We start from the raw sequence: 4,764 nt of genomic DNA, 5'->3' as shown, positions 1-4,764 counted from the left end.
CAATACGTACCTCCATGCATTTTTTGATATTTTTCCAGCTTGATATTTATCTTCTGGAAGTTCTTGAGCTTGAAGGTAACGAATATATGTCAAACTCCAGTCTTCGATATCCATGGGATCACTCTCTTCTTCTTCTAGTGAATTATCTTGCATAGATTCACCAACTTCATTGTTGCATATAATATTTTTTGAAGAATAACCTTCCTGAATGCTTGGAAATTCCTAGAATTCGACAACGATATACCTTGTGGTATCAGACTCCACAACTGATGATAGGTATGCAAGTTCATCTTCATGTCTATTCCCCACCCTTGGTTTTGCTCGATGCTGAAAACGTCGAACTTCTTTGCCAATTCAGTTATACATTCGAGATAAGATGCTAATTTTTCATTCTCCGTCTTATACGACCCAGTAAATTGATGTACCACTATCATTAAGTCGGTTGTCCATTTCACTCTTCACGCCCCTAGGTGTAATGCAGTCGTTAAGCTAGATATTGCTGCTTCGTATTCGACTTGATTGTTGGAGGCTGAGAATCCTAGCCGGATAGCATTTTCCATCTGCAACCCGTCTGGAGAGACCAATAAACATCCAACACCAGCTCCGTTGGTGTTTGCGGACCCGTCGGTGTATAACTTCCATAGTCTTTCTCCGTCTTCTGGTAACTCTGATGGATCCACGAAATTAGTGGGTACACATCTCTCGCTCGATAATGTTTTGACTGTTTTAGGATACTCCCATGGTAGAGGAATCAAATTTCCTTCTACTTATTGTAGGATTTCATCGTCGATGGTCGACTCTGATAATGAAATATCATCTATAGGAAAATATGCCATCAATGACGCTAGTGCATGTCCTTTCTCGGATGTTCTTGGCTCATAGGTGATCCCGTAAGCGCCGAGGTAGGTTTCCCACGTAGCAAGCTTGCTTGAATCATCTTCTTCATCAAGCACTTTTTTAAATGGGTATTCTGTGTATACCACAATCTTTCGTCCTCCTCCGAAGTAAGGTTTCAGACATTTTGCCGCGTGTACCAGTGCCAGTGTTATCTTCTCAATCTTTGAGTACCTTGTCTCCGTCTCCGTTAGGGATTTACTAACGAAGTAGACAGGTTTCTCATAAGGTTCTCGTACGAATAAAACCGTACTTACTGCGTAATCGCTTGCAGCAAGGTATATATAAATGGTTTGACCCGTTCTTGGACTTGAAAGGACTGGAGGTGAAGTTAAATACCTTTTGATTTCATTAAAAGCGCGCTCACAATCTTCGTTCCATCCAAAACTTTCCGCCTTCTTTAAGATTTGGAAAAATGGCTTGAACTTATCTGAAGCTCGAGATATGAATCGATTGAGAGCAGCCAACCTTCCGGTGAGCTTTTGCACTTCTTTCTTGTTTTTTGGTGATGGAATATCGAGTATTGCCCTGATCTTCTATGGGTTTGCTTCAATTCCTCTCCGCGTCATCATGTAACCAAGAAACTTCCCAGATGTGAGCCCAAATGAGCACTTAGCTGGGTTCAACTTCATTCCATATCGTCTCAGACGTTGAATATTTTCTTGAGGTCTAGGAGAAGAGACTACTTTTGTTCAGACTTTACCACCATATCATCGATGTATATTTCTATAGTCTTGCCTATCATACAATAAAAATTCTTTAAAATAATAGCTTTGGGACCGAAAAAAATTATTATTTTAGAGAGATTATTATTTTAGCGAGAAGAAATTTAACATGTGAAAGCCTAATCGGGACTAAAGAATTTTATTAATTAGAGAGATTATTATTTTAACGAGTATTATTTTAAGAAAGTTTTACTGTATCTTTGAACATTTCGTTCACCAGACGTTGATAGGTTTCTCTGGCGTTCTTTAGACCAAACGACATGACAACATAGCAGTAAACTCCTTTATCGGTAATGAATGCAGTGTGTTCTTGATCATCTTTATATTATGGTATCTGATTATAACCAGAATACCCATCCATAAAACACAACCGTTCATATCCAGATGTGGCATCGACCAAATCTGGGATTATGGGCAACGGATAAGGATCACTTGGACATGCTTTATTCAAGTTCGTGAAATGGATACACACTCTTATTTTACCGTTCTTCTTTGGTACGACAACAATATTTTCCAAGAATTTCGGGTACCACACTGGTCTAATGATGCCTGCTTCTAGCATCCTTTCTATCTCCTCTGCCACCTTCGCTTTACGTTCCGGAGCCATTTTGCGTGGTTTTTGTCTCACTGGTTTATAATTCTCTCTGATATCTAGTCGATGACAGGAAATCGTGGGGTCGATTCCTGGCATGTCTTTCAAGCTCCAAGCGAATACATCTTTGTTTTCTTTTAAAAGAGAAATCAGATTTTCACGTTCATCTTCCGGCAGCTCTGCTCCGATGTAAGTAGTGTGCTCTTCTTGATCTCCGATTTGTACCTGTATTAGCCTTTCGACCGTCGGTGTCCCTTCTTTACCTTTCTCCTGATAGATGAGAGAGAATGATGTGGTTGTTATAACTTCTTCTCGACTTGGAGTATCTCACAACCCTTCACTTCCGACTTCCGGTATTCCTCTATTGCGCTTTCATTACATTTGTGTGATGCCACTTGATCGCTTCAGACATTTACCACTCATGCTGGTGTGATAAATTTTAAACATTGATGAATCGTGGAAGTTATTACCTCCATGGAATTGATCCAATCACGACCAAGTATAACATTATAAGGTGCACGACAATCAAGAAGTGAGAAATATTGCATGACCGTTTTTCCTCCTACAGTGGTTGGTAAATTGACCCTCCCAACTGCAGTCACAGTTTCGCCACTGAACCCGACAATTGGATTGTCGTCTGCTTCAACTTGTCCTTCGTTGAGATTCATTGAGGAGTATGCTCCAGAAAATATGATGCTTATCGAGCTCCCAGTATCAATCAAGATACGTCGTACCTTGTACATTCCAATGAGGGCTAGAATAAAAATCGCATCATTATGTGGACGATAAACCCCGTCAAAATCGGCATTTGTAAATGATATCTCTATCTTCCCTTTTTCCAGAGTTTCGGTGCCTATCAGATTGACATAATCCACCTTGTTCGAAATTCTCCAATCCTGTATTTGCCGTATCTTCAGGCGCGTCGCATTTTCATGAGCTTTTCTTGAAGCAGCATCGATTTTTGCATGGCTCACTAATATTTCTTTCATATTTAGTGCATTGATACGTGATGGGTCTTTCTTCACGTATTGTTGGATTTTTCCTTCGTCGACCATTTTCTGGACTTCGTACGCTAGCGTTCGGCAGGTGTCTGTGGTATGCCCATGGTCATTATGATAAGCACAAAATTTTCTTTTATCTCTTTTTCCTTTAGTGTCTTAGAATAGCGGTCTCGGGATAGGGAGCGAATCTCTGATCTTCTTGTGGAGTTCTCCTAGTCCAATGTTAAGGCTTGGAAACTTCACTACATCTCTCTGTTGCCCCCTTTTAGACTCGTTTGTTTCTTCACTTCGGATTTTTGAGCTTTCACGATTTTTATTCTTGGAGTCTTCATCTGGGTGGCGTCTCACTTTGGATGGCAATTCTGCTGCCCCTTTCGTCCGTGACATCTTTACTATTTTTCCTTTTCTGCCCTTGCAAACCTATCTGCCCTTGCATATAATTCTTTGAGGTTTCCTACCGGTTGCAGGGTTAAGGAATTGAATATCCCGAATTCTTCATAAGGCAAGGAATTCTTGTATGCTTCAATGATGAGCCCAACATCAACCGCGCCGACTTCTCCAACTTCTTGGCGAAATCGTTGGTTGAAAGTTGCCGGACTTTCATTTGTTTCTTGATGCAATCCAAATAAGTGACTGCTACCTTTTTTGCTTCCCAGATTGATCTTATATTGCTCGAAGAATGCGTCTGACAGCATCCCAAAGTTCGCAATTGAATTTGACTCCAATTGTGAGAACCAAGTCAAAGCTTTATCTGTCAGTGTCACAGGAAAGGTTCTGCACAACAACTCATCACTATATCCCCACAGACTCAGTGAAGCTTGGAAATTTTGGACATGTTCCACTGGATCGCCGCTCTTTCCGTCGAATAACTCCTTGAATTGGGGCTGCACAAAGTTTGATGGTGGGCGGAACCGCCTTATTTCTTCGACGAAAGGTGAGTCCATCGACCTTTTCATCGCTAAGACTTGTAACCTTTCTTCCCTGGATTGTTTCTAAGCCAGCACCTGCTCGATCATTTCTCCTAGCTTTCTTTTATTGAGTTCCTCAATTTGTGACGAATCTCCTTCAGTTTCTCGACGGATTCGTTCATTTCTGACTAACTCCTTGTGCTTCCTAGATTTTTCTTTCTCATGTTTATGTTTCTTCGAGTGTCGGTTTTCGTCATAATACTCATTTCTTTTTCGCCCGTCGAGGTACTCCTTTCTTCTTCGATCGTTGAGGTACTGCTCCCTTTCACGCCTGTTGTTCTGCCAATCGCTTGGTCCAGATTTTCACTTCGCTTCTTCGATGAAGAGATTGCTTTCGGTGATTCGTCCCACGATCCTTAGTAGCTTGCCTTTCGGGTGATCTATGTCTCTCGTCGCGATCATTCCGCCCCTGTCGTGCTCTCCAACCCTCATGTGAAGGTCGTGCATGTCGGTGCGGAGTGATACTTTCTGAATGTTGGGTGCTACCAGTTTGTGGGATCTTTTCCAGAGACGCTTTCAGTAGTATGTTTTCTTTTTCCAACTCTTGCAATCTTTCTCGCAGAGTCAAATCTATGGGTGTTTCC

Source organism: Papaver somniferum, chromosome 3 (assembly GCF_003573695.1).
Source record: "Papaver somniferum cultivar HN1 chromosome 3, ASM357369v1, whole genome shotgun sequence".
In the NCBI taxonomy this organism is placed as follows: domain Eukaryota; kingdom Viridiplantae; phylum Streptophyta; class Magnoliopsida; order Ranunculales; family Papaveraceae; genus Papaver; species Papaver somniferum.
Note: the sequence above shows the minus strand (reverse complement) of the source record.